We start from the raw sequence: 16737 nt of genomic DNA on the forward strand, positions 1-16737 counted from the left end.
TGAGAAAACTCTAATTCAAAAAAGGTACATGCACCTCAATGTTCATAGCAGCACTATTTACAACAGCCAAGACATGGAAACAGCCTAAATGTCCATCAACAGATGAATGGATAAAAAAGATGTGGTATATATATATTATATATATATATGTATATTTACATATAATATATATATAACATAAATATATAATATTCCATCATATATATATGATGGGATACTATTACTCAGCCATAAAAAAGAATGAAATAATGCCATTTGAAGCAACATGGATGGACCTAGAGATTATCATACTAAGTCAGTCAGAGAAAGACAAACATCATATGATATCACTTATATGTGGAATCTAAAAACATGATATAAATGAACTCATTTACAAAACAGAAACAGACTCACAGATACAGAAAACAAATTTATGGTTATCAAAGGGGAAAGTAGGAAAAGGAATAAATTAGGAGTTTGGGATTAGCAGATACAAACTACTATATATAAAATAGAAAAACAATAAGATCCTACTCTAGAGCATAGGGAACTACATTCAATAACTTGTAATAAGCCATAATGGAAAAGAATATGAAAAAGAATACAAATATGTATGTATGTGCATATACATATATATACACATATATATACATTTGAATCACTTTGCTGTACACCAGAAACTAACACAACATTGTAAATCAACTATATTTCAATTAAAAAAAAAAAAGAAAAGAGCTGTGCTCTTGAGTAAAGACACTGGGTTCACATCCCAGTTCTGCCACTTCCCATGTAAGCTTGGGTAAGTTAATTTCTGTAGGCCTCAGTTCCTCTGTCTGTAAATCAGGGATCACAATGGTGCCAACTTCATTGGATCATTATAAGGATTAAATAGGATGATCTGGGTAAAGAGTTTAGCACAGTGCCCGGCACATAGGAGGGACATGGTAGAAACAGCTTGATGTTTTATCCAAACGAAAAACTGGGACGTTGCCCTATGGGGCTGATTAAGATTGCTTAGGGAAACAAAAAGGAGGCTTTACTGCAATTGAGACAAGCAAACTAGCTCTAAGGACCTTTAATTAATTAATTAATCGCATAAGCCCTAAAGTAATGATACTTGCTTAGAAAGATCACTGACTCCAGGGAAAAAGGAGAGTAATTGAGAACACAGGTACAGTTAAAGCAGAGACTGATAACTGGTCAGAAATAGGTATGGCCATTGCACAACTATGTATTTTTCAAATGAGTATTAATAGCAAAAAAATCTCTCTGAAAGGAAATGTTTTCATAAAAGAAACTGATAATATTGGTTGACTGGGGAGGAAATAGAGATAGCTGCAGGACTGGGGTGGGACGGAGTTTTTTTACTTTACGTCCATTGTACCTCTTGAACTTCAAATAAAATAAATGTATTATCTATTTAAAAAATACGATGTAAAATTTGCAATATCGTTTGTATCCACCTCTTACAGGCATGTGAGCTGTTATGTTGGCCTTGTGCGACTTCAATTCTCTTCTCCACCCAGTGGTACCTGTTCAAATTGGAGTCATGGCTTCCAGAAAGAACAGTATGTAAGTGCACCCCTTGTAGATTCATAACTACTGATTATGGTTAATGCTAACATCACAACGTTCATTCAATCAGCACTTCGACTCTCTACCAAATACACCCTCTGCCTTTTGGAACATGGGCAGACTCTCCTTATGTCTTTCAACAATCCGGGTGGTAATAGGAACAACACAGTTAGGTAACTCCTAACTTTCATGTAGTATTCAATGTCTATTTAAAACAAACGTTTGATGAGCACCTAGTATGTATCAGATATGTCTGTGATAAGCTCTGGGGATACAAGAGAAGCTCAGAATTTTACAGGGGAAACAAAGTACTAACTTCCTATATATATGGGACAGACCAAGCTTCAAAGTAATATACTAAATGCTTCCCTCTAGGGGCTCCAATGTAATTTTCCATACTGCCCAAACAGGATCAGTCAAATCCCTTCTTTTTTTTTTTTTTTTTTTTTTTTTCCGGTACGCGGGCCTCTCACCGTGTGGCCTCTCCCATTGCAGAGCACAGGCTCCGGACGCGCAGGCTCAGTGGCCCTGGCTCAGGGGCCTAGCCGCTCCGCGGCATGTGGGATCTTCCAGGACCGGGGCACGAACCCCTGTCCCCTGCATCAGCAGGCGGACTCTCAACCACTGCGCCGCCAGGGAAGTCCCTCAAATTCCTTCTTTTTTGAGCTCATGGACTGAAGATACCCAAGGAGAGTCAGAAGGCATTGGAGGCAGAATTGGAAAGATAGAGGGAGAGAGTCCAGTCAACAGAACTATCCCTGAACAACCTTCAAGTTCCAGAATCCAGTTCTGAGGCCTATTCTCTGGGTTTGCTATATTCCGCCACGTATTGTAATTTCTACAAATATCCCTAGAATAAGGTATTGTCTGCCTATAGCTCATCCCCCCTTATGTGGTTGACAGATCCAGCCCCCTTGAACACAAGAGCAGTGCTGTCCTAGCACAGACCCATCATGGTAATTCATAAGCTAACACAGTGACTGAACCAAGGATTGAGCCTGTGATCCAAGCTAAGTTCACCACACCTTTTTCTGAGGCTTTTCCAAGTGGAACTGTCACAAAGGTAAGAGAATATGCGAGTAGAGCTTTCAACTGCTACGGTTGTAGGTTTCAGGAAGAAAGTGGCCTGAGTGAAGCAGAATATACAAGAGAATCAGAGATGAGAGATGAAGAGATGAGGTAGAGAGAAGGACAGGGACGGAGGAGGGGTGGAGTGTGTGTGGGGGGCAGAGACAGACACAGACACATTCCTGATGGTATGTGAGTTCCTGTTTCCAGATCAACCTCTGCCTTTACCATGGGCCAACTAATTTATTTCTCTTTTTGCCAAATAAGCTGGAGTTTTGTCATCTGAAACCAAGAGACCTTGACTAATACAGCTCCTACTCCTTGAAACCAAAAGAAGCTAACATACCTGCTGTCATGTAATAAGAGCTACAACACTAGAATTAACATAGACCACAGGAGCACAGAGTGAGAAGTGATCAGTTCTACCTGCAATGGGGCAAGACTGAGTCAGGCTTCACAATGAAGGTGGCATTTATTTAACCAAGTCAAGATCAAGTCAGTAGATGGGAAGAGTACTCCTGCCATGTGTTAGAGAATGGCAGTAGATGTAGCCTCCCCTGGTGGTAAGTCATTCCGCCACTCTGTAGTTATCTGTCTACATATCGCTTATGCGAATCTCCTTGATAGATTCTTTTCCTTTACCTGCTTCTTGTATGTGGGATCAAATTTTAAAAGTTATTGCCATGTGCTAAATATTTTAACCAGTAGGCAATGGAAAGCAAACCAGGCTCTGAATAACAATCATATGATTAGATCTATCTTAGAAAAGAAATTCTGTGGAGGGTAAACCCGAGAGAGAATGGGAGTTGGAGAGACCAGTTAAGAGGCTATTACAACAGCCCAGAGCAGGGGTTGGCAAACTATCACCTATGGGCCAAATATGACTCTCTGCCTACCCTTATAAATGAAACTTATGGGAACACAGGCATGCTCATTTGTTTGTACATTGTCATGGGAGCTTTCAAGCTACAGTGGCAGACTTGAAAAGTTTCGACAAAGACTGTATGACCTGCAAAGCCTAAAATACTTATTATTTGGCCCTTTACAGAAAAAGTCTGTCAAACTCTAGTCTAGGGAAAAATGATGACGCACAAAGCCAGGAAGGTACACTTGGAACAAAAAGAGGTGAAACTGAGACTCAGTGGACATAGAAGTGAGGGAGAACAAAAGAGTTTGATGGTTCCAGCTTGGATGACCAGGATAAGGACCAGAAGAGAAGCACACTCTGGGGGATAATGAGTTTGTTTTTGGAAATTCTGAGTTGAAGGTGCCTGGAGGTCAACTGAAATCAAGTGTTCTATTGAAAAGAGAGTTAGAACTCAAGAGAAAAGACGATGTATGGGATAACTGTGAGAAAGTGGGGATGGATGGCATGACCTATGTAGAAGAAAAGGCCAAGCATGGAATCCTGGTAGAGGAAAAGAATCCGTTAAGGAAATGCACATATACAATATGTGCATTTCCTTGCACAGAGAGGTGGAATGAATGCACCACCAGGCCAGAAGTTTCTGGAGAGCAGAAACTGGCTGTTACCCATGAGTGTGGGTGCTACACCACTTTAAAGGTACTCAGCTATTCACTGATTGAATAAAACCACTGGAATGATACAAAGTAATTTAATTGGCTTTAGAATGCTCTTATAATTTTAAAAAAAGGCCCATAGAATTGGGGGGGATAATTCTAAGAAAAGAGCTATGGAAAAGCAGATACAGATTTATTTTAAGAAAAAAAGTACTGAAAGACTTACATAGAAAGATGGGTAGTATTAATCAGAAGATGAGTGTATTTAGATATTAGATAAGTATAAAAATGTACATGACAAAATGATTTGAAAAGGCATAATTATGTGATTACATGTTTGAAAAATTCTGTGTATTATGTAAATAAAAATGTACTTTGGGGTTCAGGTCACAGCAGGGTGGGGGGTCATCATGGGCTCATTTCTAAAAGAAAGGTCTTGCTTCTTAGCTTCTTAGCTGTGTGAGCCTGGACTCTTGGTTGCAAGTTACAGAAACCATGCTCAAGGTAGCTCAGGCACAAAACGGGATGCCCTGGCTCATAGAATCCATGAGTTGAATACCCAAGCTGCATAGAAGTCAGGACACAGTGGCTACAGCTGTGTTCAAGGAGAGGGTGGGGCTTAGGTGGGGACAGGGCTTAGGTGGGGGCTTTCCCTTGTTCACCTCCGCTTCTCCCCACCTGGGTCTCATTCTCTCTCACTGCAGACAGATTTTCCATAAGTAATGCAAAACATGGCTCCCAGCAATTCTTAAGTTTTATGTGATAGGGCTCTAGCTTTTAAGGAAAAATTGCCTCTCTCAAAAACCAAAACCCCAGGGAAGAGGGGTTAGTTAGTTCAGCTAGTTTTTTTGGCTACAAAGAACAGATAAATTCAAGCCATTAAAAAAACCCAAAAAACTCTAGTACCTAATCCACTCCATGTCACACAAACTGGTGCTCAATAAATACCTGTTAAATGAATGGAACAGGAAGGAAGGCAACAAGAAAGCAAAGGGAAAAGTACACATTAAACTAGAGTTTTGCTGTCCAACATGGTAGCCACACGCCATGTGTGGCAATTGAGCACTTGAAACATGATTAGTTCAATTTGAGATATGCACACCAGATTATAAAGACTTGGTACCAAAAAAAGAATGTAAAACATCTCATATTCCCACTCTTCAGGTAAGTGTTCACTAACCAGCACCCAATAGGGCCAAATAGGTTTTATTTGGATTCTATAAAGCTTCAGAAAACTGATTTATAAAATGAGTTACCAATATTTAAAATTCAGATTTCACAAAATTCTCATTTTAGGTTTCTCTTATAACACTGAACGATATATTTTTTCATCCCACATGTGCAATTATTTTATCCTTTTGTGCTATTTGTTTTTATAAGCTACTTTTTATTCTAATAGGCAAAGAATGATTTAATAAGTAGGCAGCTACATGCTCAGGCCCTGAAATTGTGGTGAGGAGAGACAGAGATGATTAAGCACCATCCTCCATCCTAGAGGAGCTTAGTGGGGAAACATAATAGGACAGGCAGAGGGCAATACTTCATTGTATAGTCTCAAATGTGTATAAAATGGTTTCAGTGATCATCTATCAGTTACATTCATAATTAAAAATGACTATCTGTAAATTTTATATATTTCCTTTACAGCAGAATATAGTGCAAGGAGCTCAGACTCTGGAGTCTGACTGCCTATGTTCAAATCCCAGCAAACTGTGTGATCTTGAGCAAGTTCCTTAATCCCTCTATGATTCACTTTCCTAAAGTGTAAAATGAGGATAAAAATACTGATCGGGACAGAGTGATTAAATAGGGACAGAGTGATTAAATAGTTAATCCTCCTAGGGGACTGCAAGTAAAGAAAAAAGTATGCGAGACCCCTGTAAGTTAATGATCACTCAAGAAGGCAGGTTTGCTTAACAACAAAACCATGCGACAGAAGCCTGAGACAAGCCCCAAAACAATAAAACAATAGTGGAATGAGACCCACATCCTGCCCAGTGAGCTCAGTAAGTTAATGATTCTTAGGACACACTCTTCTGCATGCATAAAGAACAAACATATAAGGAAAAGGTGACATTATACTGAAACTTGAGATGATTTACCATATTTTAGTATATGTTACCACCTTTTTGTTCATTTCCATTGCACCATGAGAGTCTCAGTTTGACCATGCAGGGATAAGAAAACTCCCCCGCCCAACATGGAGGAGGAACTGATGATGGAAGCATAATGCCTACTCAAGAATGAGGAAGAAGGGGGGCTCCCCCTTCCCCACTTTTCCTTTGATTACAAAACTGTAGCTCACTTAGTTCTGGGCACAGCACCCTCTCGCCTGCCCTCCTGTAAGCCTCACGGGCGTCCTGTTCTAATAAATCACTTCTTAGCTATCACTTTGCCTCTCGCTAAATTCTTTCTTCATGGAGACAAAGCGCCAGAGCTCCTTGGAGCCCCCCAAACGCCACCTAGTGGTTTCAATACTACCTGCCTTACAGAGTTACTGTGAGGGTTAATATAAATAGCTAATAATAACAGTAGCACCTATCTCCTACTACAATGATAATCACTCCAACTCTTCCTATTCCTATTCCTATTGTTATTATTACCTACAGCCTAGCAAGGACAGTGTGGAAGCTGAACTCTGACTAAGGAAGTCCGTTCTAAGTGCATAATTGGGCCTGGCTTGGGCAATGAAGGGGGAGAAAACATTGAAGACTGAGCTCAAATGGTGGTGCTGAATGTGTGTGGTGGTGAGGTAGGAAGCTCTGGAATTCTGGAGTGACGCAGTGGAATCCTACAAAGGTGTTCAGCTTGGGTAAACTCTTAACACTTAAAGAGCAGTGTGCTATTGTTTTCCTGAGATTTAAAAAAACAAAACTTCGACTAGAAAAAAAAATTTAACAAGGTGGACTTGGTGATCATTGTACTTGGTTTTTAGGAGAATAAAACAAATCAAAAGACACTTTCAGTGTCTTTTTCAGATTTATTTTTAAAAAGCAACTTCCAGGGTCTCTTGGGGGTCATAACAGATTCCTCCAATTCACCTATGCCCTCTGGGAAGTCAGACGATAAATTTATAGTGATGCTATGTGTTAACTAAAATGCTATAGGGGCACTGTGTAGAGTAGTTTGAGTAGTCAAAAGACCCCAGGATCTTGATTTTAGAAATCTCAAGTCAATTTCGTTATCTCACAGAAGGCTGAGACTAGACCTTAGAAGTGATCCGCTGTCCAAGCCCCTCATTTTACAGAAGATGAAAACAAGGCCCGGGGAGGTTAAATGATTTGTTCAAATTCCACAGAAATTTTTTATGGCAAGTCGACTAGGGAGTAATGACGTGTTAACTACAGCCAGCTGAGTGCTCGCTCCTATTGGCCATTAAGAAGTTTCAAAAAAAAAAGTAAGAAAAGGGGGGTGGTGGTGCCGGCGGACAGAGGGAAGTAGCCGGAAGCCCTTGGATGGAAGAACGTGGCTATTTTCATTGTTTTTTTTGGGGGGGGGGGGGTAGGAGTTGGCGCGTGCGACTCGGCAGGTCAGAGAATGGTGGTGTAGACACCTCTGTCAAAACTGCCCAGTTATCACACCCATCCAAACACAAATATCCCTTTCTCAGTGCCCGACTGCAGCCAGAGGAGGAAGCCAATTACGAGCTGCACCTCCGGCCGCGCGGAACCTACCTCCTCGCGCGCTGCCTCGGCTGCGTTGGGGCGCCAGAGCCTGAACCTGGAGTAGGCAGAGAAGTTTGCGAGCTCAGGCGCCGGGCTTGGGGGAGTCCGAGGTGAGGACTGGGTCAGGCTGCTCTCTGGGATGGTGAGAGGGCGACCGTGGTCGAATAGGCGCCTGTTACTCGCCTTTGGCCCTCTCACGCCGACCAGCTTTTAAGGTTTGACACAGAAAGCTAGCCCAGCTCCTGGTCGGCTTGGTGTTGGGAGCTAGGAACCATAGGGTCCGCGTCGCCATGGAGACGAGACTGCGCGCGCCAAGAGCCTAGGAAGCTGCGTAGGGGCGAGGGGGAAGGGGCGGGGCGAGCCTGGGGCAGGGCTGAGGGGGCGGGGCAGGGCTGAGGGGCGGGGCAGGGCGGGGGCGGAGCATGATCCGGGAGTCTAGGAAGGTACGCCCCCAGAGACCCGTGGCCAATAGAGGTCGGCGGTTGGAGTCCTACCGTGCAGAGAATTGACTGCATACACCGTCGGACACACTCACTTGAGAGTGCGCATGTGCACCAGTTACTCTGAAAAGGGCGTAATGGAGGGGGATTGGAATTTCGTTGTGCATACCTGATCTTATTCATGGCGGGGAGAGGGGAAAAGGCAGGGCGGATTCGTTGGTGTTTTAAACCTAACCTATGGAGTAAAAGATGTCTTGAGTTGGGAGAGAGGGTTGTCCGTGGATGTGGATGAGCCGATGTCCCCTGCAGGACTTGTTCCACCTTAGGTCGCCCTGAAAAGATTATGGGTTTCCTGGAGGGCTCTGGACGTGTTTCCCCACAGATCAGATTCAAATGATTAGAACCAGGGACCTTCCTCTCCCACTAGCGGGGGATATGAAATTGACATTGGCCAATGGAAGGTTTTACTGCTTAAATAAGTGGTTTGGTCACAGAAGAGGGTGGAGAGCATTTCTATTAGAAAACTCTAATTGTCCCTCAAGCTTGGCTTCTAGAAAGGAATTGGTTTTCTCCACTTTGGATGCAGGGAGTCACCAGGGTCGATTTGTTGCTAGGCACCGTGTTTTGAAGGAAGCCCACTTTCTGGGATCAAATCTGGATGCGAATTTCACTAAATAGCTATATGAGGTATAATCGCTCTTTAACCTCTTAGGTGCCCTCTGGGAATATGAACTTTGGTAGATGGTTGTCAGACTCAAATGACATAAAGTATATAAAGTTCTGACATGTAGAGATGCTTAAAAAAATGGTGAATTTTATAATTATATTTTAATAAAATGGAACCAGGTGGACCATTTCAGGAACCAAGGGTATACGGAGATTGTTATTTTTAAATTCTCCTGCGATTTCCCTGGTGGCACAGTGGTTAAAGAATCTGCCTGCCAGGGCAGGGGACACGGGTTTGATCCCTGGTCCGGCAGCGGAGCAACTGGGCCCCTGCGCCAAATCTGCTGAGCCCGCGCGCACCTACAGCCGGAGCTCCGCAACAAGAGAAGCCACCGCAGTGAGAGGCCCGTGCACCGCAACAAAGAGTAGCCCCCTCTTGCGGCAACTAGAGAAAGCCTGAGCCCAGCAGCGATGACCCAACGCAGCCAAAAATAAATAAATTTAAAAAAAATTCTCTTAATCATCTGTTCCCATTCACTCTAAATCTCCTTGGAGCCCTGGATGGTAGGAAAGAGGCAAAGGGGAAAAGCCAGAATGGAAGTTTTAGCATGGATGTTTTTTTAGAGCGCTCAGTGAAATCCTTGACAAATACATCCCTAGCTTGATAAGGACATAGCAAACTACTACCTCCTCTGTTATAGGAACACCCTTATATCTTAAGTTTGACTGAAGACTTTTTGTCCAATAAAGGCCAAGGAAAATTCATTATATTTCTTGATCAATACCTTTTAAAACATTCGTTTTGATGAATTTGCTTACTGTTGATAAACGGGTAATGTCTGACAATTCCCATTGTCCTGCTCCAAGGAAACGTAAGAAACCCCAAATCTAACTGATTAAACTTCCTCTTCACCCCTCTTTCCTGCAACAAAGAGCTCAAGCCCATTTGTAGAATGTAGTGATTTCATTATTTAATTTATTTTTGGTTGCATTGGGTCTTCGTTGCTGTGCGTGGGCTTTCTCTAGTTGCGGTGAGCAGGGTCTACTCTTCGTTGTGGTATGCGGGCTTTTCATTGCGGTGGCTTCTCTTGTTGCAGAGCATGGGCTCTAGAGCGCAGGCTCAGTAGTTGTGGTGCACGGGCTTAGTTGCTCTGTAGCATGTGGGATCTTCCTGGACCAGGGCTCGAACCCGTGTCCCCTGCATTGGAAGGTGGATTCTTAACCACTGCACCACCAGGGAAGCCCTCATTATTTATTTATTGTTCCTGAAAGAAGGGACAAAAATGGTTTAATGACCTTGGAGAATAAAAATATTTTCTCCACATGGAGAAGTGGTTAAAGAGATATGGCTTCCATTTTGGGCCAGGGTCATCAAGTGCAAAGTGGGGATGATAACACTACTTGCTCAGAACATGAACTGAGAGAAAATAAGCCCCTGACACAGAGCCTGGCACATGACAATTGATCAATAATGCTTAGCTATTATGATTACTTTTACTATAATATTATGTATGTGAATAAAAATCTCTGCATCCAGGGTAGCTGTAAGGATTAAACATCATTAGGTAAAGTGCCTGGCCCAGGGCCTGTTTAAACTCATGTTGGTTATTTTATTTCTCTCTGATGAAAAAACATTATTCTTTTGTTTTTTAAAAATTTTGTATATACATGAGATGATGTTCACTAACTTATTGTGGTAATCATTTCATGATGTATGTAAGTCAAATCATTATGCTGTACACCTTAAACTTATACAGTGCTGTATGTCAGTTATATCTCAATAAAACTGGAAGAGTAAAAAAAGAAATTATGAGAAGGGGAGATGTCCCTGCCCCTCAATATTCTGTGGTTAGATGTCACCACTGGTGTATAATTTCTATCAGTTGTGGGCTTCTATGTCACTGTTCCTCAAACACTGAGTGAATTTGGCCACTTCTGGGGCCCTAGACCTTTGGATGCTTTGGAGCTTTACACCTGTAGGCAGAGGACTAAGCAATGTGGACATAAGTGGTGTATTTTATAGTGAATAAAAGGATGGCAAGCTTAAAAAAAGAAAGAATTCACCTATCTCTATAACTTTTGTACAGAAGTTATTTTTGGTGTTATACTCAAATGTAGAGCACAACTTAGCTCTGGCTGGTGCATTCAGGCCGCTGAATAAATTACCAAAGTATGTATCTACTGAGGGTTTATTCTAACAAAGTGAAGGGGAAAAGCCAAACACACTTATAAAAATGTTGAATCACCCCACAACAACTATCTTAAACTCACAATTTTTAATGGTTAATTTTTTTTTTTTTGCGGTACGCGGGCCTCTCACTGTTGTGGCTTCTCCCATTGCGGGGCACAGGCTCCGGACACGCAGGCTCAGCGGCCATGGCTCACGGGCCTAGCTGCTCCGCAGCATGTGGGATCTTCCCGGACCGGGGCACGAACCCGTGTCCCCTGCATCGGCAGGCGGACTCTCAACCACTGCGCCACCAGGGAAGCCCAATGGTTAATTTTTTTTTATCACAGACCTAATTGTTAGCAGAGCATCATAAAAAATGTATAACATTTAGTGTTTTTCTGATTATAAAAGTAGTATATGCTCATGACAGACAGTTTGCAAGATGAAGAGAAACAAAGAAAACAATAAAAACCACCTTAGTCAATAATTTTATTTTTCCTTCTAGCCTTTTTGTGTGCATGTGTATATTTACTTTATAAAACTTGTATTAGATAGCGTACATGTTGTTAGCATCCCTCTTTGCTTAACATTCTCTCCAATGTCTTAATACGTCCCCAATGTCTTTAATAAGTTTTCAAAAACATTTTTAGTGGCTATACATTATATAGTATGTATAAACCACAATTTATCCATAATTTATTCAACCAGTCTCCAATTCGGAAATTTCCGACTCCTCTCCGGTATTTCCTTCTTTCAAGAATATTTATTGAGTGCTTATTTTATATTACACACTATGCTAGGCATAAGATTTAAGTGGTGAACAGTAACTATAAAAATAAGGTTTGGGGGCTTCCCTGGTGGCACAGTGGTTGAGAGTCCACCTGCCGTTGCAGGGGACACGGGTTCGTGCCCCGGTCCGGGAAGATCCCACATGCGGCGGAACAGCTGGGCCGGAGCCTGTGCTCTGCAACGGGAGAGGCCACAATAGTCAGAGGCCCATGTACCGCAAAAAAAAAAAAAAAAAAAAAAAAAGGTTTTGATGACATCTTTGTAAATAAATCTTTAATGGCATCTTTCATTCTTGGACTGAATTCCTAGGATTATGAAAACATAACTTCAAAAAGCAATTTTCCAGCTTCAAAGGCAAACTTAAGGAATAAAATTCTGAACTGTAAAATATTAACTTTTTGGAAAATTACCAACAACAAAATTAATATTTATTTTGTGCAAAGTGTGAACTTACCCAGAAGATGCTTTCTCATTAGTGTCTGTGAAACATCAAGGGTATTTGAAGTGTATTGACTTTGGCTTTTCCCTCTAATTCTTTGCAGGATTTGCAGGTTTTCTCAATAGTGTGAGATCGTTTGAAGTATATGTAAATTGCCCTGCTTCCTCCTCTCACAGTTAAAATGTTAACTATTTCCAGCTTTCCTCTTGTAAACATAAGGCTTTTCTACATTTCTTTCATTTACCTTCCTGTGTGAAACGTTTTGTATCTTTACACTTTTTAACCTAAAGGCAGACTTCTTTTTTCTAAACCCAAGTTATAACATATACATTTTTATAAGACACTATATTTAACATATTCTGTAGTTAATTTTGGCCAAGAAACATCATGTAAGTTAACCAGTGTATTTAGGGAATTTCATAGTAGAGGTTATTAAAGGTAATAATCCCCCCCCCAAACACACACACACACACACACACACACACATCCTACTATTCTTTGACGATTAAGTGTTCATATATAAGGTTGAACCCTATGAAATTGCCATTTGTGAATGAAAAATTGTCAACCAACTTCATATGGTTCTGTCTATATAAATATTTCATTAACTAGTTTGTAATTTTTCAGCTTTCTCCAAATAGTTAACTTCCTGATTACCATACTAAGGATACTAAGGATATCCTTTATTATTGTACAAGATTATGTTTGCTTTGACTTTCATAAATGTTGGAATCTAGTCAGGAGAGTGCCATAAAATGTTTGTTAATTATTGCAGAGACAGTAGAGGGAGCCTGGAGCCAAAACGTTGTTATTTTAAGTCTTGTGTAAATGATAATTGTCTTCCAATTCTTGATGTGTGGATGAATTTAAATATTAGGATATACGTGAAATAGCAATCTTTTTCTTTTTTAAAGGTTAGTTGTACTTAATCACTTCAATAAGATGGGAAGGGGAAGGTTGGCCACCAGTTCAGGCTAGACCCCATCAGAGTTCACAGTGGAACCAACCTGAACCCCATTGTTCTCTGCTCTTCTCTGAGTCACGCTGAAGACAGCACGTGGCCACACTGACAAGTTTGTGCTCCACAGATTTCCCTTTTTCAACCCATAAGGTGGATCACCCCATTTCCATGGGCATTATGTCCTGATTCTTCTTTTTTTTTTTTTTTCCAGTTTAGCCACGCAGTGAGGCATGCGGGATCTTAGTTCCCAGACCAGGGATGGAACCCGTGCCCGCTGCAGTGGAAACATGGAGTACTAACAACTGGACCAGCAGGGAAGTCCCTCCTGATTCTTCTTTATTCCATCAGAACTTCGAAATATGTTATCACCTCCAATTGTGTGTCTTAATTTAAGGTGATTGTAGTTTAGTTGACTGTTTCCTCCAGACATATAAGGAGGCACTTTGATCCTGTCTTCAACTCACATCCTTCTGGGAAGGTTTGTAATAAATGACCAATCCTTTCACAGAGTGGGAAACTTCATTAGCCTTAATTAACGACATTGTCTCTTGCTGACCTGTCCTTGACCATCTTTATCCTCAGTCCAATCTTTTGTTAATTCCACACCCTACCCTGCTGTTACAAAAAGGTCCCCAAGGTAGTTAGTGGTGACACCACTCTTCTTCACTGTGGGTAGTCTACAGAGGGCTCCAAGTCTCTGAGGTAACATGAGTCCCTAAATCTAGAGGTAAGATGAAGACCCGCTGTACTGTAAAAACCTTACAGGAATCCACAGAATTTAGATAGAACCAATTTGCTGTGGCAGGGTTTCCTAACTGGTGTTAAGGGGAAATTCTTTTGATGTGTTAATAACAACCAGAGAAAAAAGTATTCTCCAGGAAAATAGTTTGTTTACCAGGGTGGGGATTTTTTGTTTTTTATTTTTGTTTTTTTGGTTTGTTTTGCTTAATGTAGGGAGTCTCAGAGGAAGACTTTGTCAGTCCAATATACTTTGTCAGTCTCTCAGAGGGAGATTTCAAATGTATAGCCTTTCTCAAATTAGTTTTACTAGGAAATTTCACTTCTTTTCTTAGTGTCATTTGGGAATTCTTAGAATACTAGATACTTCCTTTGTGATTTGGAAGATAGCTCCAAGTGAGAAAAATGCCCTGTCTCTCCCCAGCTCAATCAGGAGTCAGCTAACCTAAAATTCTAATGGAAAAAGCAAACAAATCTGGGAATTTTAACCAACTATTTATAAGAGGAAGGGTGATATTGTAAAAACTAAGTACAAGTAGAAGAATTGTTCATGAAAGCTGGAAAAGTGGATGTTGGAAAAAATATCCCGTTAGAGTGTAACCCTCTTTTTTTTAAAAACTACTTCTTTCCTCTCAATTAATAAACAAGCTTAAGTCAAATAGCCTTAAAACAAACTAAAATAAAAAAAACCAAGACACTTGGCCCTTGGAAGTTCCCTCTTTCCCTCTTCTCTCTGTGCGAGTCTCCTTACCCATCAGCATCCATCTTCTAATTTTCAGTCACTGCCCAGCGTTGCCGAAACTGCTCTGGTAAAAGGTGCCAGCTTCAATGGGCGGGGACCTTCTGGTTCCTGCCTTACTAGAGCAGAGGCTGCATTTGACACAGTTACTTCTCACTACTTTCTGAGACGCTAATCTTTAAGCTTTCATACACATCTTTCTCTCAGTTCTCCTAATTCAGAGGCTTCTTTGTAGTGTTTCCTGCCAGTGTGGACCCTCTAAAAACCTTGGTGTGCCCCAAGATCCCACGCCACATCATCTCCCTGGGGATTCAGCCACACTAATGGCTCTATCACCTACGTGCTGACTAGCCTTAAACTTTCCACTGGGGGCTTCCCTGGTGGTACATTGGTTAAGAATCCACCTGCCAATGCAGGGGACACAGGTTCGAACCCTGGTCCAGGAAGATCCCACATGCTGAGGAGCAACTAAGCCCGTGTGCACCACAACTACTGAGCCTGAGCTCTAGAGCCTCCGAGCCACAACTACTGAGCCTGCATGCCACAACTACTGAAGCCCTTGAGCCTAGAACCCGTGCTCCACAACGAGAAGCCACCACATGCGAAGCCCACGCACCGCAACGAAGAGTAGCCCCTGCTCGCCGCAGCTAGACAAAGTCTGCGCGCAGCAACAAACACCCAACGCACTCAAAAAAAAAAAGAATCAACTCAAGGGCTACTTTAAATAAACAAACAAACAAACAAAAAAACTTTCCACTGGACTTCAGGCTCATATAATCTAACTATGTGCTGGACAGACGCACTTAAATATCCCACAGGCATCTCAAACTGTCTAAACCTGAACTTATTAATTTTCCCTCTGCCCTAAATGTCAGAGTCACCACGATATTCCTGTCATTAAATCCATCAGGAATTTTTCATTTCATCTTATTTGACCTTTCAGTCATATTTGACACTGTTAATACTCCCTTATTCACAAAACACCTCTTGGTTTCTGTGGTTCTATTCCTTGTTGCTGTGACACTATACCTTCCTGATTTTCATCCTATCTCTCTAGCTACCACTCTTTTTTTCTTTTGGCCAGCTTTTGTTTCTCTACCTGAAATTTAAATATTAGAATTTCTTGACTCTTTCCTGGGCTCCTGCATCAGTGAGTGATCTATTATTGCTGCATAACCTCAAAATTTTGTGGCATAAACCTAGCAGATATTTTATTTGTTCATGATTCTGTGGGTCAGCAAATTGGGTCTGGCTTGGCTGGGGGGTTCTGCTGCTCTTGCCTGTGGTCACTCAGGCAGCAAAAGTCATCTAATAGCAAATTGAGGCCTGGCTGATCGAACATGAACTTACGAACATTTGCGGTGGTTAGCGATGGCTGCTGGCTGAACCTCCCTCTCATTGTCACTTATGCTTAAGAAGGCTCATCTAGGCTTCTAAACATGGCAGTCTCAAGGGGAAGAGTGGAAGCTGAAGGCATCTTGATATCTAGGGTCTGATTCCCCCAACATTACTTTCCCTGTTTTCTATCGGTCCAAGCAAGTCACAATGCTGGTCCAGCTTTAAGAGATCTGGAGAAATAAAGTCTACCTCTTCATAGGAGACAAAATCATATTGTAAAGAGTCATGCAAACCAGGATGAGAGGAATATGTGGCCTTTTTTTTTTTTTTTACACTATACTACAACCCCCTTCTTACTGTGTATTACAATCTTACTCTGTATTCATTTCCTAACAGAGCTAGTACATTCATCTGGCTCATTACCCATGGATAACATCATCAACAACTCGCTAATATATGTGTCCTTCCAGACCTTACCTCTGAACGTGTATAGCATGTTCATCCTTAACCTCTTCGCTTGGATATATCAATAATATTTCAAGCTCATCAGCTCTAAAAATATAGTAATGATCTTCCTCCAGAAATGTTATCCTACTTCAGTGTTTACTATCTTAGTGAGTATGACCATCAGCAAGAAGCCTGGACAAAT

The 16737-nt window shown here is 41.5% G+C and overlaps 1 protein-coding gene across 5 annotated transcripts in view; it reads right to left on the bottom strand.

Moving 5' to 3' along the window:
* ERICH2 (glutamate rich 2) overlaps positions 1–8132 on the bottom strand; it is a 30631-nt gene extending 22499 nt beyond the window's left edge. For all 5 annotated transcript variants that reach the window (XM_024765725.1, XM_024765722.1, XM_024765724.1 and 2 more), the window contains exon 1: positions 7818–8132. The gene's annotated coding sequence lies outside the window, so the exon portion shown is untranslated. The remainder of the gene's footprint in view (positions 1–7817) is intronic.
* Positions 8133–16737: the final 8605 nt, after the last annotated feature.

Source organism: Neophocaena asiaeorientalis, unplaced genomic scaffold, assembly GCF_003031525.2.
Source record: "Neophocaena asiaeorientalis asiaeorientalis breed wild unplaced genomic scaffold, Neophocaena_asiaeorientalis_V1.1 scaffold721, whole genome shotgun sequence".
NCBI lineage: Eukaryota > Metazoa > Chordata > Mammalia > Artiodactyla > Phocoenidae > Neophocaena > Neophocaena asiaeorientalis.